General features: G+C 39.4%; 1 long non-coding RNA gene and 1 other non-coding gene across 5 annotated transcripts; both read right to left on the bottom strand.

Moving 5' to 3' along the window:
• Window positions 1-2,887: 2,887 nt before the first annotated feature.
• On the bottom strand, window positions 2,888-9,761 carry LOC113982166. 4 transcript variants are annotated; one of them, XR_003538671.2, is made up of 6 exons: window positions 9,737-9,761; window positions 7,959-8,008; window positions 7,074-7,143; window positions 6,412-6,490; window positions 4,909-4,961; window positions 2,888-4,409 (listed from the first exon to the last, which is right to left on the bottom strand). It is a non-coding gene; the product is annotated as an uncharacterized LOC113982166 (long non-coding RNA). The 4 variants fall into 4 exon arrangements; XR_003538669.2 differs by lacking the exon at window positions 9,737-9,761 and adding an exon at window positions 9,599-9,720; XR_003538670.2 differs by lacking the exon at window positions 9,737-9,761 and adding an exon at window positions 9,216-9,592.
• Window positions 4,563-4,633, bottom strand: LOC113982176. The gene has a single exon (XR_003538681.1). It is a non-coding gene; the product is annotated as a small nucleolar RNA SNORD50 (small nucleolar RNA).
• Window positions 9,762-27,716: the final 17,955 nt, after the last annotated feature.

Genomic DNA, 27,716 nt, shown 5'->3' with positions numbered 1-27,716 from the left:
GAAGTGTAGCTCGGGGTACTGAATGTATGAGCACACATCAGTACTTCAGATTTTCACCTCCAACATACCTCAGTTAAACAGCAAAGCTGGCTTAGCACTGGGGCCTTCGCTGAACTCCACTTACCACCTTTTCTGTTAATGTGAGAATTGAAAGGGACATCAGCTTCAAAGAGGAAAAAAAAAAAAGCGCTTTTACTTCAGCCCTCTCCCAATCTCATCCTCCCTACAATTACTAACATACCCACTACTTCATCTAATTTACAGCCCACGTATCATTCATTTTTCAAATCTTTTTTAAATGGGCATAGGTCATAATTGCCAAGTAGTATTCAAATACAAATCAAAATCTCCTCAGGAAATTCCCAAGAAAACTGCTGGAAAGGCTCTCTATCCTTCTCCTGTTCCTTATACGGTCATCCTCAGACAGAATACTGAACGAGGCAGACTTTGTCCTACTCAATACAGCCATTCTTCTGAGCATCAAACACCACTTTGTCCTCCGGAGCTTGCAGGAAGTTTGAGACAATGGCAGAGAAGTACTGTCTTCATAGCCCTGATAGCTCAACTGGACTATCAACTAAAAAGCCACATGATGTTCAAAAGAAAATGGAATTCATCATTTTACTTCCCCCATTTATATCCTCCAAGGGAAACAGACAATGGTAGACAAGCAAAAATGCTTGTAACACCAGTTGTAACACCAAAAAGCAGAAAATGCAAATCATCAGACACATGCATTTACATAGCATACAAAGGCCTCCATCTGTGCTCCACTCACCTGAAATCACCATTTATTTGTAAATTCATTCATACTTTGGATTATAACTCAAACTTTGTCCTCTAAACTGTGGGAGGGGACGTGCAGAAAAACTACTAAAGTCAGGGCTAAACACCCTTCAATTGAAATACCTTTCCTTGGGCAAAGTCAAACAAACACTTGCTCACTCTGCTGTGTCCATGTTTAAATGTCTTAAGGAGCATCTTTCTCTACCAATTGATATTTAATTTCAGTGCTGAATTTTAACTGGCAAAACACGTACTCAAACTTTATATGGCAAACTTATACAATTAAGACCTTGTCTGCTCCAGATGACAACTCCAACACCAGCACACAATATGGCTGCAGCCACAGCCACACAGTTCTCTGCAGAATGGCAGGCTGACAGCACAGCTTACACTGAAATTCCAGTTCACTAAGATCTACTACTTCAAGCAGGCATCACACCAGCACTGGCACTCACGTAGCAGTGCGGGTGCTGTGGCAAGATAACCACTGCTAGCTTAGTTTGACTCACTTGCAACTCTTGTTTATAGATCTACAGCTTTCACCAGCAAGACGAGTTCCTCAACAAGACAAACTTCCCACCTTAACAAAGACCTTATTAAATAGTAGCAAAGCATTTATGCAGAGTCAACTCTTCTATCTTACTTGCAGTTGCAAGGTACTCCTTTTGCTTGTAAGCCCACCACTCAATTAAAAAAAGACTGCTTTTTTACCTTGGTACTAAGAGGGATACATGGCAACATTCCAGAACAAAGTTTGTCTAACCACTGATTTCTTGGACCACAGCCCAACAGCCATGTGACGCTTCTAAGCTCAACACTAATGACGGTTAGTGCAAGATTTCACCAGACTAAAACACAAAAAAGCAAACTGCTTTCATGCACTCTACTGCACAAATCTCCAGTTAAAGCTTTAAATCTAACAATCTGTTTTGTAAAACTGAAGTTTAATGAAGTGCTTTTGCACAGAGAAATCTCATGCCACGTGTTCCAAATGTATCAGAGTAACCCTTCACAATTACTCCCCATCTCAATCACTTGTATAAAACATCACTCCAAAAACCACACCAGAACTAAATCCACAAGTGGTTTGCAAACGTTATCTCTCTCCCACAAAGCAAAAAAGCTACTTGCCATTTTAAAACTGGTTACAAAAATGACCTTCTTGCATCACTTTCACTAGTCCCACATTCCAAAACCTCTGGAGTATCATGGTTAAAACATTTGTTCATGTTTGCAAATACCAGACTTTCTAGACTAATACACATTTTTCATCCACGACCCGTTTTCTGTGGCCATACAGGAACATTCATACAGAGTTTTGCAGCTCAATATCCAATATGCCTCATCACTGGCCACATCTACCTTTTTCTGATAAGTGAGGCAAATCTTTTTCATGACTAAAACAATGCTTCTTTACAGGGCTTCACCACAGAAATGCACAGTAACACCCTTTTTCTAATGCTGCCAATCCTACATCCAAGACCATCTCCAACAAATGTGTTTTGGGTATCTGAAGTACCACCCACAATCCTGAAACTTTGATCCCCAACATCACAAGACAAACCGACACTAATTTTACTGGATGTACACATGGCATTATCTCCTTAAAAGTTTTCTCATTTTGTATTATCAGCCCAAAGGATAAAAAGATGGTACCTTTAGTCCAAAACACATACCACACTCTTCTGACCCCACAACGAAGTCATGCAAATCCTTTTGAGTATCTAACAAAGTACTTATCAAATATTGCTGTCGTATTAAGCATCCCTGTCCTTTGCATCTTTTCAACCTCCATAAGACAGACCTAGCTCAGACTAGCAACCTCCAGACTTACCATCCAAGCAGCTTCACCAGATGCTGCCAACAGCACCCAGACTTTTCACAGAACTGCAGTGGGCAGATGGAGACCAGTCCCTTCCCAATTCTGAAGTATGGGATTACCAAGTTTGTTGTCCTGGCATCATTTAAACACTATGTGGAACATCATGTGTCCAGTACATGCTGCAAAAGGCAGCACAAGGCCACATTGCCTTCCTAGCTCTTGCAATTAACAAGCAGTCAGGGAACACTGTGGTGTGATACACACCTGATGGGCAACAGGCAAGTTTTTCACATCCTCATCTTTATTCAAGGGAAAGCATGTACAAAACATGGCACATGGAAATACCTACCATTCTGAGAAACACAGAAATAAAGCCTGTTGAAAGAGACGAAGGGAAAGCTGTTCTGTAGTAAATTTCTGAAGATTCCAACATTCAAGAGACTGATTTACAGCTGCTTGCTGAAAAGCAGCTGGCCGCTGCTTATTAACAATAATAAACTATAGGAGATGCTCAGTGAGGCAATACACACCTGGAATTTTGTCAGTACCTTAGCATACATTTTAGTAATCTATTGGACACTTACTTTAAATTTCAATAGTTCATGTGCTGTTCCTGGTAGTGTCTTGCACTTCATACTGCTCAGGTAGAAAATTGGGATTTACATGGTATTTGTCACTTATCACAGGCACACTCCATGAGTTATAGGAATTTCTCTAGAGAGCTGCTAGCACCCAATGCTGTTATTTTTGGTTGCAGACTTTAGGGTTGTTTTTATGTATTTTGGTGCATTTCAAAATGATTCAGTAACTGTAGCTCTTTTAATTGTTAGTTATTATGCCATTCTCGTGTTTCTTCCTTCATAAAGCATTTCTGACAATTAGGCTTGACATTTTAAGGCAGATGGAGTCATACACAGTCATCTTGAAAATCCAATTTACTTGGTGACCAATTTATGAGCCTTCATTCCTCTGTGTAAGAGTGACAATTTGACAAATACAGCAAATATGCTGCTACTGTGATACAGCACTGGTACTTTTCAAGTGACTGTCTAAAGCACAAGTTCTAGTGTATGTGGTCTCTTTTCCCACCACTGACCTCTTCTCCCCACACTGCAAGCAGCTAATATTGCCAGTGTGTTCCTCAAGGAGCAGTTCCACTGTTGCGGTACTAGTCTTTCCATGCCTAAGTGGCAGTCAATAAAAACCCAACTCCTTGGTTCCTCAACTGATACAAACTATGATGCGATCTGAAGACATATTTTTTTCTTTCTTACAAGTGTTTCAGGTTTATGCTTCCGTAACACCATCACCTTCTATACTTTCTCCCATTTCCTGGATGACATCACCCTCAAAACACAGACTCCCTGGTTTGCATTTGTGTACTCATTTTGCTCTCCCTTGTCTTTACAGGGCTCGCATGTGAGCTCTGTTGTCCTGAGTTATCGCAGATTTTCAGTATCAGAACGTGTAACCAATACAGTATTTTAAAAGGGTAACTGCTCAGGGGGTTTTCCATGTATTAATGCTCAACATTCATTTCGCTAATTTTGCTGCTATCCTTCCTAGAGAGGGCAGCTTAATATTTTAGTAAGGCACTATTTTAGACACGCAGACAGTGATTTTGGTCTATATGCAGTTTCTGAAAACAGCATCTACTAAACAAAGTTGCAGCAGCTGTTTCAGCAGGATGTAAAAGCACAGCATCCCACTCCAAGCCACAGATCTTTTCAGGTGTAACTTCTTCCTGGTTACTGATCATCCACATTTGTCAGACAGCTCTGACAAAGTGTCCAGCTCATCACTGCAAACAGAGAGCAAGAGTGAAATTTCAATTTGCACATAAGCACACAGCATTTGGTATAAATTGTTACTATTTCTTTAAAAAACCCCCCAAAACTAAAACCAAAGACAGTACAATACTTTTCTGGAAGTTTAAATCAAATATTTTGGTCTCGTCTCAGATTCCGGATCCGTATTAAGTTTTTCAACAGGGGATTCAGGTTCGGGATAGGATCATCACAGATGAGACAAAGGCAATACAGAAAACAAATATAGTAGGGAACATTACTGTATTTCAGTAATAAAGTACATAGGTTTGAAAGCTAACTAAGCTTAGGCACAGCTATCAGCACACATTGTGCTTTAGGGAACAAGTATTTTTAAATGCCAACTATGACTTAACATATCATTAATCAATGAAGTATATTAATAACTGTCATAATACAAAAAAAATTGAACTGTAAGCACAGTTATTTTAGGCTTAAAATGAGAAAATATTTAGAACCTTTTCAGTTACATACCTGAATAAGCTAAAAGCTTCTAAAAGTAAGTTCCTACATTTTGGCCCATTTTCCTGTTAAAAAAAAAAAAGTTTATTAGTTCAGGAAAGTTTTCTTCCATCACCCAGAATTACAACTTGCCACCTATTTAGGCTCTTATACAGTCCAAACTGCATTATTCAATGTGTTGGATTAGTATCAATACACTAAGTCCTGAGAAACTAATTAGAAGACTCGACTTCAAATATGCTATTTCTAATACAACAATTTACATGTCACCTCTTTCTTTTAAATGGGGCTGACAATAATGCAGTTTTATAAAACAGCATTTTAAAAGATTACCATTACTGAAACCAGTTTTGCTGAGTTTCAAGGTACATACAGACTATGAAACTGAGCACCTTCAAATGCTTCACCTGTTCTAGTGTTAGTCTAAACTCAGAAGCCAGATTCACATGTGGTTTGGGATAGGTTCTTCACTGATCAGACATACCAGTGGTTTTAAGCTTTACTTGGTTAGGAAGCTTTGACATTTATTGGCATTCATACCTTCAATTGAGAAGCAGCATGCAAGCATCTCAGCAAAGACATAAAATGCACTGGTTAGCGACACTAGCAAGGTTTGCTACTTCCAACTTTTCTCTACATCAGCCATGTAAGTCATACCACTTCCTACTTGCAATAGTGCCTGTCTAAACAATACAGCATTTTATAGGCAGCAGTGTTGCACAAGAAGTTTCACTCACACAAAACCTGTTCTTCAAAAGAAAGTGCTGGTAGTTAGCAAGGTATTTAAAGGTACCTGTCTTGAATAACAAGTGGAATAAAGTTGCAGATGTGTAGTAAGACGGGAAAGTTAGAAGTTCTTACACTAACTTTCTAACTAAAACCAACCTGTGAATATACTCAAACCCCAGAGCAATAAAGTGACTTGCTTTTCTTAACTGCTCACATCTGAGCGAGCCCTAAATAAACAGTCCTAAGAGGGTCAAAGTGCAAACATCATCACTAGCTTTCAAATACCAGCAGCAACACTTACTTACCATACCTGGCTAATGCTTATTTACCTGCTGTAAGGCAGGATACCTCCAATTACAGGGGTCTAACACTTCCCTCTCCCCGTGCTCTTTAAAGATGCAAGCATTTGAAACAGTACATATTCATGTCAACACGGACCTGAGATGGGTTTAAATAATGCACCAACATTCTTATTCACAACCTGGCGCATGCTGGCACCTGACTTGTACACAGGGGCAGCAGTAAAAGTAACACCAACTGGGATAGTGACTGAAAGATTAAGTGCTTTCATCTCAGGAGCCAGATCCATACGAAGTTTCTCAGCAATGTATCAAGTTTGGCAGTTTTATTACTATACACCACTTAAATACCAGTGACTGGGAACTATAACACCACTCATACATTCATATATTCCACAAAATAAGCTTTATGTCTTTCATGTGCAATGTACTGAAAAGGGAATGCATTACTTTAAACCAAAAATTTCCACTGCTGCATCAATATTACCTCTACCTGTTGTAATTCCTGTTGCCAGGAAATCTTCAGGATGCCTCACATTCCAATTACTAGAAACTGTTCATGCACTCTAAAAATTTGAGTAAAATAATAAATTACAACATGTTCATAAATACTATAACACAAGCAAGAACAACTGAATTTTACTTTTGTAACAACTGGTTGTAAGCATTTGAGTCAAACTAAATCGGATATAGATCCTTTCTTTCAAAAAGGTGAGAATATCAACTATACTTTTAAATAACAAATATACATTTTTATTAAAAAATTGCAACATTCGCATATTTACATTAACAAGTCTCTGGATGCTCCCTTCTTCTTTGTCTGAACACTTTCTTACATCAATCGCCCAATAAAGCGCAAATTCACAAATTAAAAGCCATATTGAGGTAATATTTCAGATTTAGCATGAACACTTCAGATAGGCATTTTACCAGCTCTGACACAAAAACTTCGTAATTCCTCCAGCCTACACAGTTTTAAACCATGTCAAACATGCCTAAAATATAATGATATCTTTTATGATTATTTTAAAGCTAATGACTTAATGATTATTTTAAAGCTAATAATTTGGCAGCTACTAATTTGATCATGCACATATTACACTAATCCACTTATCATTAATTTATCTCCACTAATCATTTGAAACATACATAGCTTTCAGGAAAATCCACTTGGGTGTAACAAGTATTCTTCTACATGTGATAGTGCTTCCATGAAGTGCTAAAATTAAAAATAAGCAAAAAATTATCTTTTAAATTAGAAAACATCTCTTGCTATGGTCTAGCATCATCTATCACGTTACTATGTCAGAAACGATCATCAAGCACTAAAAATTGACTTTTCCATAAATTCAATATTCTTCTGGAACAGTCTTTAACACCCGACAAGCTGAAATTTTCTACGCACTAGGAAAAAGTTACCCTGAATTGGTTTGGAACTCTTTTGCAACCATGACAATGGCTGAAGACCGAAGACATTCAAGCTTTTTATTCAAAAATATTTGAGTGGCCATGCATTTATTCACAATGCAATACTGCTTGTCCGTTAGTTTGCAGGATCATCACCTCAGTAATTACATTTAAATATGGTCATGTATGTATATTAACTCAAATACATATCCAAGGCAGACAGCTAACTCACACCACCTCAACAATCAGTATAATTTAGCACAAGCTAACCAAGTCATTTGTGACCTGGGTCTTCGTGTTAATATAAATGCCACATCAAAAGAAATGCAACTAAGAACTGACCTATGGGCTGACTAACTCAGCAAAGAGCACCAAACCTTAAAATTATCAAATATTTACTCATCGGTTTGATGGCAGCTATGAAAATACAGTGTACTGGTTTTCCTTTTTGTCCCACTTAGTAGCCATACAAAGATGACAACCCCACGACACTTAAAACTCCCCATACTTTTGACAGACAGAAATATGGAAACCAATTAAGAAATGGAAGCATTTATTAACTTGATCAGTAACAGAAATGCAGTATTACTTCTAGAGCAACAATAATAAAAACTCCAGAACTGTTACCTTAAAGCACAATGTACTGGACACAATAGAAAATCTCCTCTCCATCATACCTAAAAACAAAGAGTGAACAAACTTAAAACTTGAAATCAGTAGATTCGTATTACCAGGCCAATAAGTCACACATCATGAGACAATTGTCAACAATCTCTACCCAACAAGTTCGCTGAAGAAAAGCAGCAAGAAATGCAGTTTTAAGTAACAAAGGAGTTGTGAGTTATATCACCTTTCAATCTCATATTAAAAGCATTGTAGAAATAACTGCATGTACCTGCTGTTAAACTTCACTGTAAAGCATTTTCAATGACAATTCATCATTCCAAGATTTCAGTCCTCTAAGTAGAAGAACTGATTTCCACTGGTTTAAAAAATTGTTTCAAGCAGGTAGCAAGTATCAAAATCCACTGACTCAACCAGCAGAAGAAATGCATGACGAAGTATGTTTTACCATACACAATACTCAAAATATGCACGTTCCCATGAAAATGTTTCTCACTCTGCACTACACAGATCAAATAAATGCAGCAATCGTGGAAAGATAACATCACACATTTTGATTCAGTTAACAAAAACAATTTAAGCTATGGAAAACCTCGAGTTAAGCTTCCACATAGTGGGTGTAATAAACATTTTTACTTTAAACTTCAGTTATTGAGTGTGAGGATTTTACTCTTTAGTAATCTCATGTGTGATTCAGGCTATCATAAAGACAAGCTAATTCAACACTGAATGAATGCACCCGACAACTTCCTACATGAATCCAACCATATCCTCCTCATCTTTATTTGCAGATAAGAACCTAGAATCATAGCTGGTTTTTTTAATTGTATTTCCCATGTTTCCAGAAGTACCACAGCTCAGTGAGATCAGCACTGCAAGGGGGAAAAAAGGCTTTTTAAGGCCACAGGAAGCTTTTTGGGGAGGTGGGTTTTTTTCTCTGTTCTCTAATACATGTCCACTTATTCTGCTGTGTCATTGTCTAAAAAGCAAAGGAAACATCGTTAGTTTAAAACGTTAATTCTATGGTTTACATTAAAAATCAAGTAAAAGTTATGTTTGTTTTTTTTTCCCTTGGCATGATACGTGAATTTCACAGTATTTTTAGAAGTCTTCTGCAGTAGGACAATCCCACGATGCCGATGGCTGAGCCCTCCAAAACATACAGACAACACAAACGCGTGCACGAACCCTGTGCCACAGGAACAAGGCGGCTCCGCCTCGTTCAACGAGACCGAAACTTTTACTGGAACGAACACCTACCTCGTTCTCACTGGCATGTTTTATTTCATTCCTCTGCACTAGCCAACATTTTAGAAGGTTCCCAAAAGGGGAGGGTGCCCCGGCCGGTGGCTGAGAGCACCGCCGGGCTCTGCATCCCCGCACCAGTCCCTGCCGCACCGGAAAAGCAAAATGGCGCGGGCCAGGCAGAGCCTGGTGGGTCCCCGCCGCGACTACCGTTCCCAGCGCGCAGTGCGCCGCGGGACTGCGCTTCCGGCGGGGAGTCACCCGCGGGCGTGCTGGGACACGTAGTCCGCCCCTGGGTCCCCTCGCACCCCTGGGGCTGCCCGCGGGGCGCCGTGCACGGGCGGCCGCGGCCCTGCGGCAGGATTACGGCCAGCCCTACGCACGCCTCCGAGCCTCACCTGCCAGCTCCATCCTCGAGTACTACGCGAGCGGCGCCGCGGGCAACCCTCCCGAACGGCCAAGCGCAGGGAAAAAGCCGCGGCCCACCCCCAACCGCGCTGGGGCTGCGGCACACCCCGCAGTCCTGAGCGCCTTACCACGCAGCTTCACAGCGGACGCTCCGCAGGGAAAAAGGAGGCACCACCCCCTTCGCCAGCCTTATATATACGTCGCGGGATGGGAACGAGGCTAGCCACGCCCCATCGCTCACGAGACGAGGGGAGGAGACTCGGGGCCGCGCTTTGCTGGCGGGGAGGGGTCGGATGACCTGCGGGTGCCCGGACCGTGCGGGCGGCGCGGCAGTGGGTGCCTCGCCTTCCCTGCCCTCCCGCCTCTCGGGGCACGGCGTGTTCCCCGAGCCGAGAGGAGAAAGGGGCACTTGAGCCTGGCTGTCGATCCCGGTCGTGTTCGCACGTTTTGCGTTGCACGTTTTCTGCATGAAACGGAGAGCATTTCTATGTGAGTTTTTAAAGTGAGGGCAGGAACCAACCTGATGCAGATCCACCTCTCAGACTTAAAATATATGTTTCTCACGGAATCACAGCATCATTAAGGTTGGAAAAGACCTCTGAGATCAAGTCCAACCTATGACCTAACACCACCTTGTCAACTAGACCGTTGTCAACTATACAAGAAAAAATCTCAAACCCTCTGCACTTGGTTACTTTGAAGAAACTATCAAGTTGTATTAACATGTATTAAGACAATCAAACGAATTAATATTAATACTTTAAGTTAAATTGACTGATTTTCCGTCTGTTTGCAAAGGAAATTCTGTGTACTGTCTCTAGGAGTACATAATTGTAACTATCTTATTGTTTAACAGAAGCGCTCATTATTATCTTGAACTACTGCAGCATTTCAGTATGCCCAAAAATACTTGAGGGAAATTTCAATCTGAGTCTTTGTTAGTAGTTGGGAACATCATCTTTCTCTCTTGTTAAATCTCCTCTATGTTATTCTATATAAACAGCATATTTCTGGAAGATAATATGTTTTATTTAATTGCTATGTAGTTGCTCTTTATCTTACTGGCTTTTGCTCACTCTTAAGAGATGAAATGAACAGACTCGGGTGAGATGAAAGCATTGAAGTGGAAGTACTGTAGCAAGATGGGAGAAGAGCAACCTACTGTTTAATGTTCTTCTCATAGATTTACATCACGGCTGTTTATTAATATCGTTTGTAATCACTTCATTAATTAAACTGGCACAGGGAAAATGAGGCTTTTATGTCATATTTATATGGCCTTGGCAAATTGAGAGTCAAATCCACTTTTAAATAGGAAATATATCTTCACTTTCCTTAACAAGAGGCTTCCTTTGGTTCTTGGAGAAGACAAGGCTATTTGATTACTTTTACCAGAACTATTCTTAATATTGCTATCTTTAAGAGCCTTTCTTACAGAATCAGGAAAAACAACACATACTCACTTCGCTCTTTTTAAAATCACGTACCGTGTGAAGTATTACAACAAAATAGATGTTGTAAAACTGCATTCCAGTATCTGGAATTGAATCTGGATATGATAAGTACAGATCTCTGGGTAAGAAAGAGGCACTCCCTTTGAAGTTGATAGTACATGGAAGCTCCTTTAACTGCTTGGAATGTTTTCTTTGATAAAGTAAGACAATAAAATAGGCATACATATTATTTTACTCATAGTATTCATATTAAAACATATACAAGTTTGGTTTTTTTTTAAATAGCAAAGGTGCAGGAAAATGTAACTACCTTAGCTACTGTGCCAGTATATTAATTTTAATAGATGTGATTTTGCATCAGGACTTCACTTTGGATGCTGCAAAAGTCTTTCTTTATATGAAGTTTGCATAGACACCTGACCCACAACCAGCCTGGGAGACGGATGCTTGAGTGGATAAATTTTCCCCACTTTATGATTTTGAACAGGATGACCATTAAGACTGTTTCTCTGTAAACACAAGAGGGCACTCCCACCTCACTCCTCAGTGCTTTGCAGCACTTGTAAAAGGACATTTTTAATGGAACAACACAGATTTACAGCTAATCTTTTGCACATGCCTTGATAATACAACACTATGCACTTATAAGCATTTATAGGTCACGCGTTTATAGGCCATATTCAAGAAATGTGGTCTTGGTTTGATGCTTTCTCCAAATAAGAATGTATAGAGAAAAAATTGAATTTAATCCTGATCTCAATGAAGTAGAAACAAACCTCATATGTCCTTGTAAGCAGAATCACACTGAAACTGGGGAACTACAGACTGCTTGTTGAGATTTAAGGTGCATTATTTCATGGAAACAGAGATTACTTCTTTTGTCTACAATAAAAAATTCACTAAGAGAAACTACAGAAAGGGGTAATGAGATTTAAAGTTGTTACATTTGCCAATGCTTACACGTCTTGAAGTAGAATGTCAGCGCCCCCTTCACATAAGTTTCCCTCATCCACTCACTCTTGTCTGCTTAGTGTGTTATGCTATCAAGGCTTTGCACACTCTAGTCACACAAAAATAAATGCTTACTTTTAAGCCTACTCAAGGGCCTCTCAGCTGTAGGGATCAAAGTCTCATTTGATCGCTCAGAAAGGTTTTAACAGCTTTTAATATTTTTTAATTATTATTTTATTATTTTAATATTGTTCAGCACAGTAACAGAAAAGCTAGGCTTGTAAAACAGAACTTTCTGTTCATTTTAAAATACAAATAAAACCCACAAGTAATTACTCTTTAAAGAGAAATATAAATCTACAAACCCTGAAGTCCACTCTGCTACATGCTTATATTTCCTTCACGCGGAGAGAGTTATTTGGTATTGTCTAAAACTTTTCCATGGGGAAAGGAATTTTAACTGCATTTTTAGCCTCTTCACATTCTTTCTGTAAGGTGATTTTCCATCCTATTTTGTGTAAATGAGATCTGCTTTTCATTTTCACTTAGCAGTCCCCTCCCAGTGAAGTCTATTACTAGTCTCTGTTTCCTGTACGAGACAGAAAATGCCAGGCAGTGGAATAAGGAGTGGAGTGGAAGGAGGGAGGCCTGGCAGTCCCCAGTGGGAGATGGCAGATTTGCATATGTGATTCTTGTCCAGATATGCTTGGTGATCTTCCCCAACACTTCTTTCCTCTTCTTCTTACCCTTATGATTATTTTGGTCGTTATGAACTTCACCACCAATTTCTTAATTTACCCTTGGCCAAGAGGTCTGATGTCTCTCTTTCACAGCAGTTTTGATTCGAGATGCTGAAAGCAAGGAACAGAAGAAGGACCAGCACCATACAGTACAGCACTCTGGGGGAAAATTTGAGGGAGTAGAAGTGCAAAGTACTAAAATAAGAAGTATGGAGAGTGCTGGCATTAAAAAGCATGTGAGTATGGGCTGTGGAGCACTGCATTGCATTTTGTCTTTGTGGCACTGCTTCTTTATTTTATGGCCCAGCAGATCCATAAACTTATACTGACTATTCATAAAGCAGACAGTTAAGTATAGTTTGAAAAGATTAAAACCAGGAAAAGTGTTTGTAAAGTAACTTCTTAGAAAAATATTGAATCTAACTGAATTATCAGTTGTCAACTGGCTCTTCAAAGAAATCCGGTTTAAAAAAATGTGCATTTTGCCTGAAACAAATGAAGTAGTAACAGATTCTTTTGTGTGAAAGGGCTTATTTAATTTTTAAGCATGACCTTCTCCTCAGTAATCATAAATGATTTATAGGTATCAAAGTTTCTGAAATGATAATCATAAAAGTTGACTTTTAACTATGTTAATGAACCATATTGAAGAGGCTGGCTGCTCTACAGAAGGCCACTTCTGCCAGCCCCAGGAAATTGTGCCCCCAGTAAGGGTCAATAGTGATTATTAAAACAGAAGAAATCAATTTGAAGTGCTAGTGACCCTCCCACAGGTTTGAGTTTTTTTCCTATAAATGCTCATTCTTATGCATGGCAAAGTTTGGGCATGTCTTGAGTTGTGTAAGGAAAAGTTTGCATTTTGTGCAGGCAGCTACCAGTGCGCAGGACATGCTGCAGTGCACGAGGAGAGTCCTGTGGCACTGGAGGCAGCATGGGGATGCGTATAGGCCAGTGCTGTCCAGAGGTAGCCAGTCTGGACAATGTAGAGTCAGTAACTTTCATTTATCGACTAAGCTTTAGCAATAAAGAGTTAAACTGCTCTCTGTGTCTAGACTTCAGTTTTGAATTGTTTAAACAGTGCAGAAAACAATGTCCAAGGAGAAAACCTGTGAAATGCCTTACATCAAAAATGTGTGTTTAAATCATATTAACAAGTAAAAAACATTATTTGCTTATAGCGTTTACAGATGGTAGCTTAAAAAGGTTCTGAAGATAGGTCCTGAGAGGGATAAATTAATAATCCTGAATCTCATCCACGCTTGAAAACATGAGTCAAATATAATTCCAGACACTTGGAAGGCTGCCTGCCCAGAGCAACCTACCATGGTTAGTGACAGAGTAACTTCCTTCAAGCAGCACTGAAACCGTAAATAATGCAGATTATAATCTGCAAATAATGCAGATTATTTGACTGGCTGTACAGAGAGTTGAGGACTAATGCAAGGAGGAAAATCAGCAAGAAGAATTACTTGGGAGATCGTGAAACAATGGCTGTAAACAAAATCTGCAACAATAATTCTCACTAATGAAATGGAAACCTACTTCACGTTATTTGTGTAGTATGAGAATGGGGCAGAAGGAGAAGAGATAGAAATGTTTCAGTTTACAAATATATTCACACAGAATCTGCTGGTATTAGAAGTCCTTCAACTGACTTTACTAGACTTTTAATCAAAACTTACGTCACTGAGAAATACCAGAATGGAGACAACAGACTAATTTGGTTTAGCATATATATTCCTAAAAATAAGAGTCAGTGCTCTAGCCATCTGCTGCCAGAGATCACCAGCAAAGGAAGAGTATCTGAAAAGATTCTGAAATTCCAAGCAAAGCATCCCCAAAATGCTGCTGAGCAGAAATTTCTCTCAAAAAATACAACTATACAATTGTATGGTCTTTAAGCTTGGCCATTTATTCTATCCTGTTCCCCAGTCTTTACGGATTTTAGTGCTTTTAAAATCTGTCTTCAACAAAAAACTACTACATTTGGACACTAAGGGGTAAAAAAAGGGACTTTAACATAAAACCATTAGTTAAAAATATGCAAATGTTTCTTAATTGTTACTGTAGTTGTACAGCATTCATATATATCTGTCTTAATCAGAATTTGTAGAATATCATAATTCAAATACAAAAGTACGCATGAAAGATTTGACTTTCACATGAGAAAAGTGCCTACAGTACTGTCAATGGACCTTACTGGCCAAACAGATACTGGACAATTTCACAAAAAATCAGTTCAGATATAGCATGCAGTCCCACACTGAGTAGTATGCAATACTGGTTTCTGATGAATACACACCATGCTGAATAACTGGTCAGGGTTTTCAGGCACAGCTACAAAGTTAACAGGTGAAACCAACAGAAGAGGTGCAGCTCTTGGGTTTAGGGTATGATTAGTGCATTTCCATTGGACCCCTGCCTTGATGAAGAGCACTGTTTTAGAAATAAAAGCTAGTCCAAAAAACAAATTTAATAGTGGGTAGAAAAAGTGAGCGACATTGATTCGGGAGTAACGTAAAATAAAGGTTTGTAAGTTTTTGTATCTTATTTAATATTCTTGGTCTTGCCCAAGAAAGTGGATAATGAATGGTGGAGTGTTGTCGGCAGTCAAAGAAACTTGGAACATTTTTATACCAATGTCAGTGTTCAGAAATCTCATAATACTGATTAGCAAAATATAGTGTATACTTTATGCTATATTATATACAGTGTATTATACATCATATATTTACACACTGCATAACATGTATACCTATGTGTATCTATCTATCTATACACAATATGTTCATATAGTATGTAAGTTTGTGATATATGATGTATATCTAGCTCATTTTAGGTTATTGCTTCACAAAGACCTGTTGGTTGTTGGCATTTGCTGTGAAAGACAGGTCTTCCCTGTCTTTCTGCCACGACAAGGCTATGGGGAAGACAGTATGGGATAAAACTATTGCCTGAGATCTCCCCTGGGCAGTGTTAGAGTTTGTTGATGGGAGTTATAGACAATTTCAGCTTCCCAGGCATCCACAGAAGTACAAAGAATATGGAATAGAAGTTAAATAGCCTTTATTGCCAACTGTAACTTTTGATTTACCCACTCAGAAGCTGAGGGAGAAGTGCTTGATTAAGTAAGGTTCTGTTGTCAGTTTGAGGTTATGCAGAGACACTTCAAATTTTAGAAGTTACTTCAGAATAAGCAATATAGAAGAGGCCCAGCTTGCTGTGATTTTTTTGTCTTATTTCATCGTTAAAATATTTTGTCACTCTTGATGCGACATTTAACATTCCAAATGCGTGTACAGGCTTTCTGTCATCCTCGGTTACCATCAGAATCATAGAATCAGCCGGGTTGGAAAGGACCTCTGAGATCATCAAGTCCAACCCTTGATCCGCTACCACCGTGGTTACTTTTGTATCTAAATAGTTATGACTACAACCTTTACTCATTTGTAACTCAGCCAAAACTCCTATTAACTTAAATAGATCCATAGATAATAAAATTTTTAATGCCAGAGGGATTTTAGTACATTGTGTTTATCCCCTCTTATGTTTCAAATGCCAGGCATTTTAACTGAAATACTTATCAAGCTCATAAAAAATTAACATACATTAATATGCACCAGAGTTTGTAGCTTTTTTTAATAGATATCATTATTGCAATCTTAAAATATACTTAGAAAGGTTAGGCAATTCTGCATAAGAGAAAAATAAAACATTTGCAAAAAAAATATAAAAATGTTCTCCTATCAATTAATTAATTTAAGTTTTTAACCTGGCCTGCAGGTTTCCCATGGCAGGGCTATTAATCTGTCTTTATGGATTTATCTGCAGTAAGTCCTTTAACAGGCCAAAGTTGCCAGAGAACTGGCGGTATCTGCCAGGTTTTCTCCACAGCCAGTGGATTGCTACACATGCAGAGAAATCAGCCCATCCCCAGAGAAGCTGTGGATGTCTCCTTCCTGGAAGTGTTCAAGGCTAGGTTGGATGGGGCTCAGAGTGACCTGGTCTAGTGAAGGGTGTCCCTGCCCACAACAGGGATTTGGAGCTATATGATCATTAAGTTTCCTTCCAACCCAAACCGTTCTGATTCCATGTGCCTTGAGGTCCCAGGAAGCAGAATGTATTTGCAGAGGGGAGAGCTTCTCTGTGGACAGGATGCACAGAATGCACAGGTTAAGGCAGCCAAACACTGGTGCTTTTTCTGGCAATGTAGCCTTCACTACGCTTGCTGTTAGCTGTATAAATGTATCAGTGGCATTTTTTAGTGGCTATTAATCTAAAGTGAAAGCATGTGGATGGGGTGGGGAGGTAAGCCTTACTCCTTTAAGCCTTATTCCGCCACTCTTACAGTCCATCATTTGTAGAATCATAGAGTGGTTACAGTCTTCCAGGTCCCCACCTCAGTCCAAGGAGTTTTCTACTTCAAAAAGTTGCTAGTCCAAACCTTGTCCATACGGTCTGAAAAGGGGGCAAGGACATTTATCCTTCCTCTTTTGTAGAAGTCTTGCTACAGAAAACAGTTTAAGATTTCACTGCCCAGAGAAAGATACTGTTTTCCACCTCACCCCCCTAATGTCTGGGTGCAGAGGTAAACTAAGTCTGGTTGCTTAGTTGTCATGACCCCAGTGCAACAACATTAGGCTTCATTGCCAAAGCAGTGGTTCAGAATCAAAAATATGAAACTCATTATCTTGCATTGCTAAGTCATATATTACTGCAATGGCTATAAAGCCATGCCTCATCTCACAGTCTCTTTGTGAAGCTGCAGTTTAAGAGTGAGGCTGCAGCTTAAAATAATTTGGTCTTGACATCAAGGATGTACAATTTTGAGGCCTTTATATCATCATTCTAATGACAGATCAAGTTGTTCGATGAGCTATTTAAACACTGACTTCTAATATGCGTGGGCATGATCCACATACATCCAGCATCCTCATGCAGTTCTCTGGAGGTAAGCAAAGTGAGACACCCAACACTGCAGTTTGGGCTATGAAGGCTATTGAGCAGGTAATAGCAGCTCAGAGTTATTAATTAGCATGCCTAGATGTGACAAAATTATTAATCTGAGTGGATAATTTCTTATTTGGCAAAACAGCGGTAACCAGGGCACTATGAGAAGGAAAGAGGTGAGTCATCTGAGGGCAGAAAGAGTCACAAGTTTGCATACATTTTGCCATTTTAGCTGAACATTTTTAATGACTTTTTTTATGCCTGACTCAAAACAGAAAACCTGTGGTTTCAAATCCCCAATGTCAAAGAACTTAGTTGTGTAGTGTTGTTCAAAACCCTCTTCTCCCCCTCCCTACTTCCTTAGATCTGTGCGAGGCACTGAGGATTCCCATAAGGATTTCAAATGCTCAGAGGGTACCATGTTTCTGCTCAGCAAATGTGTAGGTAATAAGGATGAAACCATTGGTTCTGTAGGAGCTTATTCCCTTCCTGAGCACTGACTAGGAGACCAGAAAACTGCCCTTTATGTCCAGTTGTAAATTCAAACATGATTCAAAGAATTCAAATAGTGAATTCTTAGAAGGTAGAATTACAAGTAAATATTCCTGCTGTACACAAACAAAAGCATTTTTAATAGTTCTCACATCTGTCATAAGTTCATTGTCATTAATCTCAGTGAAGTTCTGCTGATCGATATTGAATGAGGATCTGATCCTCTTCTTTCATTCTGCTTCTCGGGAAGGGACTCCCTGTGTAGGCACGCTGGCTCGCCCTAGAAGCCCCTGTGTGGCTGCAGACGGGTGGTGATCATATTGCAATCATCCTCAATATGGTGGGAGTTGCTGGGTAAGATACCAGCAGGCAGGGAACAAGTGAGTTACTTCCAGAAAAAAAAGTTAAATGCTGGTGACTTGATCTGCTTACTAAAGAAGGATGATTTTTATTTTTTTTTTCAGAGGAAGGGCAGATTCAGGATATACAGATCTAGAATTGAGAGCCTTGTCCTTGCAGCACAAGATTGCTGTTCTCAGGTAGCAGACCATAATCTTTGTGTTGAATCTGCAAGGCAGCATGGCTGTGGTTTGTCAGGCTTGCTCTGCCTGAGCTTTTCTTGGCATGCCTGTAGCTTGGTTTCACTTGGTCTAGTGTGTCAGGGACCTGAGTTGTATCTGAGGCCTTGCCATAGTTGGTCTGTGGTTGTGCTCATCAATGTGGCATGGGAAAATATTGTATAGTTTCACTGTTGGGAACTGAACCTTGGAAAGAAGAACAATAGATTAGTACGGGAACTGAACCTTGGAAAGAGAAACAATAGATTAGGTTAACTGGTGGGAACTTGACTTCTGGAAGAAAAACAACAGAGCCATTGTTGGCATGGAGTTGGTATCATAAGCAACTGTGATCTCAGTTCGCACCCTGGCCACACCTGAACCGATGTTGCAGTTGGAAAATTCCACACCTATGAGGGGGATATAAGAAGTGGTTCTGGGTTGGATGGATGAAGAGGATGAGATGTACACTGCTTTGATCCAGAGGACACCCTGAAGGTGCACGGCCTACCTGCCCTTCCCGTCAAGCACCATGCTCCATCTCCTTCTCCTACTCAGCGGCTTTTCAGAAATCCAGGGGTTGGTATGTATTAATTGCTGTCACGAGTAACAGAATAAAATTGCTTTATTTATACTCTTCATGTCTCAGTGTTTGTAATTTTGGGAATCCTCATGAACCTAGAACATCTAGCTATGAAGCAGTTTCTCTAATTGACCAGGTGTCTGTGGGACACAGCAAAGAGGGATGATAAGAGATAGGGCACTGCCCTGTCACTGGAGACCCCACAGCTATAAACAGTTCTACACTTCTCAGATAAAGAAGTGCAGACCTGGACAAAACTGGTTACAGGGGTAACAAAGAACATAAATAAATATAATATTCTTGTGGTGGAAGGTATGCCTGAAGTGCAGGGAGCTTCTCACAGTACTCTTGTACATTATCAGTGCAGAGCTACCCTAGAAATGATAGGACTGAGAGATGGTACAGACCTAGAGGAAAAATCTCAATGTCTCAAGGTCATTTCACACTTTACTGTGAAGATATGGAACAGATAAGGGTATACTACCAATAGCATTGGCATAATGCAGTGGAATATAGCATAGTATTTATGTTTCTGCCACTGGGAGAATGCAGTTGAGAAGAGTAAAAATTGAAAGAAATGCACTTAGTAATTCACACTTATTCTATGTGAGCTAAGTGTATGCATAGGCTTACAAGCTATAATGTGTTAGTTTCTCATGTGATTCTACAGGCTGTTTATAAAATGCTCTGCAAACATCTTCTGTTATCAGTCCTTCAACATCTGTTTCAGAGACATTTCTCTAAATGAATATTCCGTTATTGTTCTTCCTGATTTCCCTCAGTGAAGGGGAAAGGTGATGAAGTGTGTTTTATCTCTGACATCTCTGACAAGAGATTTACTCCGCCCATTTAAAAATGCCCAGTATGCATGAGCTACTGCTGCTGGCTGGTTTGTTAGTCTGCATGATTTACAGCAGACCCACCGTACCACAGTAACAAATGTGTGTTGTCCCTTTCAAGACACATTCTATCATCTTGTTGATAAACAGTCTCCTTGGATTGGACCATCATCTAAAAATAGAAATGATATGTACAACAAACCTCAGATCTTGATTTCTTATGTACTTGCATTTTGTGTTGCTCTAAGGGTGTCCTCTCAGTGTAGTATTATTCTTAAAAGGATGTCAGGAAAAAACTGGCATATAGTTAATTTGAGTAGATCATTTTCTTTTCACAGATATATTATTGTCATACCTGGTTAGTGCAGCAACCTGTATTTGTTTCATGCAAGCAGACAAACTTCACTCTTGTGCTTGGCTCAGCACAAGGCAGGACCTATGGTATTGTAATTCAGAGAGTTCTTCCAGAGGATGAGAAGCAGTTTTAAATGGGAGACTCCACGGCTCAAGAACTAAAATCTCTACCCATAGTCACTGAACAAGAGCAATGCAGCTCTTTGGTGCTTAGAACTGTTGTTTTTTTCTCTGTACATTAGTCCTGCAGTTTCATGATTGACTAAAGGCAGTCTAATTGCAGGGTGTTATTGTCCCAGCTACCTCGGTGCGTGTTCCCATCGCTGCTCTTGTATCAGCTCAAGCAGTGCTTCAGGCATGCCTCAACTAAGACTTCAGTGGGATTAGTTTCTAATCAGATCAGCAAGCAAACTCAGCTCATCCCTACTGAACCTGATGTAGTAGAAGTGCATGGGGGCACAGGGACACCCATTCAGTGGTGCTGTGCCTTTTGATCACCTTGTTGTGGTCATAGAACTGCACCAACAAATAGATGTGCCTCTTACATCTGTATTTTTGAGGCTGACAGAAAATGACAGGAGCTAGAAGCACAGGATGAGATTCTTCATCACAGCAAGTGGAATGATTGAAGCCTTATTTTCTGCAAATTTCTACCCAACAAAGCCAGTTCTTTCTCATTACAATAACTCCAGATCCCCCATATTCTCCCCCAAAATTTCACTTTTTTTCACAGTTCATGAAGGTAATGGCACTCTTTTGGTTACTTATTGAGAGAATTTAAATAATGCTAAATATTAATACATTAAATGATCTCTTAGAACCTCGTGAGCACATGGAGGATGGCAATGAGTGGCCATGATAGAACTGCTTCTACTCAAACCCATTGAAAGAACCTGCAGCTTGTGAAACATTTTGAAGGGTGCTCATTTTGCAGAATGATAGGCACCAACAAATGTGTTCCTAAAAGGAGAACGCTGGATGAAATGTCTCAAATAAAGCTAAGCTCCATTTTCGTAATATGACGTTCTTGCTCAAATCAGCCTGTGTGGAAACTTGAAAGCTTTACAGCAAAGTCATGAGTCAGCCTAAATTGATAACATTTTTACTATGCATTTTCTACAGGAGCTTACATTGATTTGATATTATGGTTCTATTTTAGTTCTTTGTCAAATGAATGCCTTAACTCATTTTTCTCATGCCCATACTAATACACTGTCCCTATCTGTAATCTGTAGAGGCAGCAGAGAGATACTATATACAATTCTAGAAATGCACCCATCAAATTACTGTGCAATTCTCATGCATCATAAGAACATGATGTGATGTGAACAAGTGTGTCTTGTGCACCAGACTTATGGGATTACATTCTCGCTACGTTTCTCTTTCTGTATTGTTTATATGCTCTCAAGCATTTATAAATACTTAGGTATAGGTATGTAGATGTCAACTGCCCTTTGTTACTGTGGGTCTTAGGACTGGAGTAATTACAAAAATAAGTTTATTTCAGAACACACTGTGGACTCTGGAGTTATAGTTAGAATTAGTGTTATAAGTTTCAAGATGATATATTCCTCTCCTCACATAGGTGGGGGAGGGAGGCAATTTAAAACAGGTCTTTGTTCCCAAATAAAGGGACAGCATAACAGCATAGCTGCAACTAACCTCAGGCTGCAGAGATCAGGGGAAAAGTCTGGAGCAAGGTTGTCTTCTCTTTGGTGGATAATGATCAGGATGGAAAATACTAAAGCAAACTGGACATACGTAGGGCCCTGAAGGGATGTACCCATGAATACTGAGGGAGCTGACTGATATGTGCTTTCACCTTATTATGTTAAGGTGCGTTGAAAGAGGAATCACCTTACTTGAATATGGAAACTTACAGCAATTTGGAAACTAATTAATAGTGCATCAGATTTCCCTACCTTGGGGCCAGCAATATCCATCAGAGAGGTAGGGCAGGTGCCCAGGGAAGGTATCACTGTGATCCAGGAAATTTCTCATGTTGCTATATCATATCAGAGACCTTTGGTTCTCCAACTTCCTCTCATTTTTCAGTCTTTTCATTTGCAATCTACAGAAATGTTGTCACTGTTATTTTGGTAAAGTAGCCGTGGTTTGCATATTTTTGCAGCTATAGTGACCGGAATGACTGGAATTGTTTTTCTCCCCCCCCCTCCCCACCCCGAATACTATGTTAAAGGATTAAGAGGTTTCTTAAATATATATAATAAATAATGACTAATGCATTGTTTTACCTTATGTGATAATATAACTCCTTATGGCTTCCCAAAAGAAGGAGCCAAATTCATCTCCTATAAAACTTCATAACAGTAAACTTTCAGTAGGGATGAATTTTCCTCCAGATACCTGACCTTTTAAATTCTCCTTTTTTTTTTTCCCCCCACCTTCATTCACCCGAATACTTGCTCTTTCATGTTACATTTTCACTAGTGTGACAGAAGGCTAAAATTCTTTGATTGGCTACTTATCTTTTTTGCTGAAAGCAGATGACCCTTATCACACGTTTTACCCCTAAGATAAATAATGCTCTTTGTTTCTTTTTGATATAGGCAGGCAGGCTTGGTAAGGGTGAAAAGGTCCAGGTAAGGGATATAACCATTCAAATTTAAAGACAACTTTCCATAAAATGGAAAACTTATAGGCATCTATCAAATTCTTGTTGCAAGAGCAAAGGGCTGCAATAATTAAAGAATTTTTTTCTAGGGATTCTTTTTGCAAGAGCCTATCAATTAAGCATGATGAGAAGTAAAGCTTTAAAGTGCCATCTTGGAATTGAATGGGACCGAAGCAACAGAGTTGATTTGCATCACTAGCAATCCATTTCTAATTAAAAAACTCATCCTGCTCTCCTCTGCATCTTTTCATTACAAAGGAAGAATGCAGCTCCCTGTCTGAAAAGCAGAACTCCACCTTTGATCCATGAAGATCTGCCTCGTCATCTTGAAACTACAACACACTTTTATTTTGTAGTACATGATTTTTATGCCCTTCAGCAAAATGGAACAAAGGGTGATTGTACAGTGAAATTTCCCTCCTGATTTATTGAAAGAACAGCAAGGCACTACTGTGGTACTATTGTTGCTTTTAAAAAAATTTGTTAAAATTGGTTTCCAGCTCTTCATTCTGTTGCCTCTATTTTGTGTCCTCTAGAGGGCGATTTAACACAAGCTATACATTTATGAGATATTTAGGCTGGTAAGTGCTCTGTCATTGATACGAGAGGTTGAAGAATTTATTTCCATTTAAAAGGCCTGAACAAGCCAAAACTGGTTTGTCTGGCTGCCTGTCCATAAAAGATTTGTAAGGGACTGCTTAGACTGTTAGAGTGAAGAAGGGTTTCTGTGCTCCCAGGGTCACATTGGCCTTTTCCCATAGAAGGTCAAACACAGGTTTCTGAAAGTCTTCATTTTCCAGAAAAGAGTCCCTTCAGTGTATGCCTGGGGACATCATCTGCCTTTTTTTCTGTATTGTTTTTTCCCCCTTATACTTGAAAGAAAAAACAAATGCATTACCATGAACAAGTCATTGATATTTGTGCTGCTGCTGCTCAACTACCTACATGAGGGTCTTAAGGGCATCCTGAGCTCATGGCTGGGCCATTGGGCAGGTGCTTAGGATGCTCAGGGATTCCTTGTCTAGGCTGCCATCTGCCTGCCCTTTGGAAGCTTTGTCACCTCTGTGCAAAATGAGGCCAACAAACAGCTACATCTGATGGAAATGATGTTTCATAGGGCTCACCAGGTTCCCTGTAAGAGAAGTGTAAGAAGAGACCACTGTCAATGGCCCTACAACAGCAATTGGCAGAGGAAGCCAATCCTCTCAATAGAAGAAAATCCATAAATTTCAGACAAGTTAATGATACTGCTCTCAGAAACAATTCACAGAAGTATTAATAACATTGTAGTGTCACTGTGTTAACTGGGTTCAGCCCTGTTAAGTTTTTTCTTGTCTTTTTAACCGTAACTGGTTTGTATTTCCATACCTCTTTAACCTAAAGTGCCTTGTATGTTGAAGGCTTAATGTACTTTTCTTACCAGATAAAAGATGTAAAAATAATGTAAGTAAATATATTTATAACAATATACTTAACCAGAGCACAGATTTTGCAGAAATAAGGAGTCTCCATCAATGCAGCCAGTGTCATGAAATGCACAAAGAACTGTGTCTGGGGTATCATGAGCTGTGTGTGAATGAGAGGGGTGTATTGAACTTAGAGTGCTGTTTGGAAGCCTGGGGCACTGGATGGTGCTAGAAGACTTCTGTGTTTGAGACCACTAAGCAGGTTGGCTTCAGTGATGTTCCTCAACAAATATAAAAGTCCAAAGGTATGCAGATTTTTAAGGTGTTCGGCACTGAGTTTGCTATAATAAACTTATGCTGTGACCGTACCAATAAACAGAAATGCTAAGGTCTGTTCTCTATCCCTGAAGGGGAACGATGGGCCCATCTTTGCTATAAAGCTCTCTTAGCCACTAGCACACACGGGGTGGCCACATTCAAGATGCCTGGTGGTGGGCACCCATTCTGTGCTAGTTTCTGAGCTGTGCCTAAACTGTGTTTGTGAATTAGCCCAGGCCAAAAGCGTGCTAGCAACCCTTCAAAATTTTAGTGGTACAGGCAGAGCCTCTCTAGGGCTCTGGAATCACTTAATGAGTGAAAATACTCAGAGAGGTGCATGTAGGCACAGCTTAAGGATCTGGAAAGGGGGTGCTGCAGAATAAGTCAGGTCAGGCTCTTTTTTCCTAGTCCAGATCAGGACTAATTGTTACTGATTTTCCAGAGAAGGATTAAAGATTTTAATAGAGAAAGTCTAAGTGTGTTTTGAAAGAGCTGCTATAAAGAAAACCTAAAAAACTAAGAAGAAACTGAATCTGAGAGGAGTAATGGTGTGTGAATGGGGATGTGTCTGACTTAAAGCACGTGGATGCTCTGGGGGAAAAAAAAAGGAATAAATGACACCATATAAAATATCTGTCTGTCAGAGCTTCTTCACTGATTGTTCTCCAAAGTCAGACAAAATGCGAAGTGTGCCATTGCTTCAAGCCACAAGGACATTGCACATCTTTGTTTTGTTCCAATTACACAAAGAAAAAAAATAGAAATATATAACTAAAAGCCTGGCAAACACTCTGGTCCTGAAGCTTCTCCATTGAACTCAGGTGTACCTTGGTGGGAGTCACGTGGCACATTGGTTTTCCCAAAACTTAGGGTTGATCTATTCTACATATAACGTTGCTTTTTTTCACATCAATTTGCCATGAAGTATTAATCTTCTTTATTAATCTTATTAATCAACTCTCAAACTGCTCTAAAGGTGCACCACAGATTTGAGTTTAATGTTAAACATGCAACAAAATAAATAGCTAGCCAAAGCCTCGTCTATCTGAATGCAAATGTTGCATGAACTTAGCAGTATGAATTTCCTCTTGAGTGTCAGCAGAAGGCACTGTGAGTTTCACAATGTGTCAGTTTGCAAATGTCACTATGCTAAATGAAACTGGACTTTTTTTTTTATTTTAGACCATAGAAAGAATTCAGAGTTGCAGAGCTAATATTCTCTAACAATAGACTTGTATTCTTAGAAACAAAAGTGGGTTAATTTTAAATCTGACTCAATGAAAGCGTCCAGACTTCTACATAGCAGACAATCTGTGCAACACTATTGCAAACCTTTTTCCTTTTGCTACGTTTGCAGTCTTCAGCAGACTCCTACTAGGTTTTATGAGACAGCTCTCTCTGGAATTAGCTATTGTGGCACGTGCCTGGCTTCGATATGCCAGTCTATTGCTCCACAGACAGGGAAACATACCTCCTGTCAGTATGTGCCCTGCAGCTCTTCTAGGGGTCATTGCTTCAGGTGCCTGGATCACAGACACTTTGAAATTTTTTTGCAATGAGTGGGGGAAAAAACATCATTGTATTGATGTCCTTGAAGAGAAACTACTGACATATTTTTATGTGAGTCACTCTGGCACTTACGTGAAGCAACACAATTCCACTGAATTTAAATGAGTTTAATTAATAACAATTTAATGGATAGCATTTTAAGACTGATATACTCCATAAACGCTTGTAGCATTTTAACAGGGTTATACTCCATTAATGCTTTATCTTTTATTTAATTACTTTCTAACATGTAAAATACCAGAATTCTAGGACTTAGAGTTAAAAATTGTAAGCTCAATGTGCGTGTGCCCTATTGTATATGTGACATCCATGATTTACCCAAGATAATACAGTACTACATTTGCATGCACACATGGCCTATTATTCCTATAATTGCTTTATCACTTAATTAAATAATGTCAGCTTTTCCCAGATCTCTAGTAAATTGATATGTCCTTTCTAAAGTACCATGACTGATGCCTGTGTCCAGTTCTATTTGCATATTTAAAAACAAGATCTTTCTAGTCCAGTGTAACTATTAAGACAACGTATCTATTTATCATATTGACTGACAATCTCTTGATTTTTCTGCTGCAAAGCCAGAAATCAAATCTGAAAATGTCAATTCAATAATTTATTGCTATTCACTGAAGCACTCTGGTATGTGCTTTGCTTAAAGCAGGACTAATTCCGGAGGCAGCATAACCTGAAGCTGATTCCACCTGTAAGCTGAGCGATGATGTTAGCTACAATTTTATACATTCACATTTCAGTATATTTTTCTCTACAAAATTATCTTTGGCCTCAGATCAAGGAATGAGATAAATAAGTAAAATATTTAAGTACTCTGCTGAGTTAGTGCCTAAAAAGCACAGATGCTGCTAACATAACACCATTGACCTCAGTAGGACAAGAGCATTATACGGGTCCAAATGAGCCAAAATGTATGAGCTACTTTGAGTATTCCTTGGGTAGAGAGGGGAAAGATGCCAGTTTTCAATAGCCTGTCATATGTGCTGTCACTTTCAAATACTCTGTCATTGCCTGATATAAATAGCACCTGCAGTTTGGTACTCTGAAATATGAATGCAGAATGCAGAATGCAAACTGATGAAAGAACCTGACTTTTGAAAAGATGACATGTTAAAAGAAAGTGGGAGTGCAAGAACAAATATCCTCAAACAGTATGTGGTGGATTATATGGCTTTTCATCTTCCTTGAACTGAATGCCTAGGACCTGAAAGGTTGGATGTGCCTTTCGTTTTCTGGGTTCTCCAAGTA

Source organism: Pipra filicauda, unplaced genomic scaffold (assembly GCF_003945595.2).
Source record: "Pipra filicauda isolate LSUMZ 115617 unplaced genomic scaffold, ASM394559v2 scaffold261_size1826302_pilon, whole genome shotgun sequence".
Lineage (NCBI taxonomy): Eukaryota > Metazoa > Chordata > Aves > Passeriformes > Pipridae > Pipra > Pipra filicauda.
The sequence above is the reverse complement of the archived record's forward strand: the minus strand, read 5'-3'. Positions and strand labels throughout refer to the sequence as shown.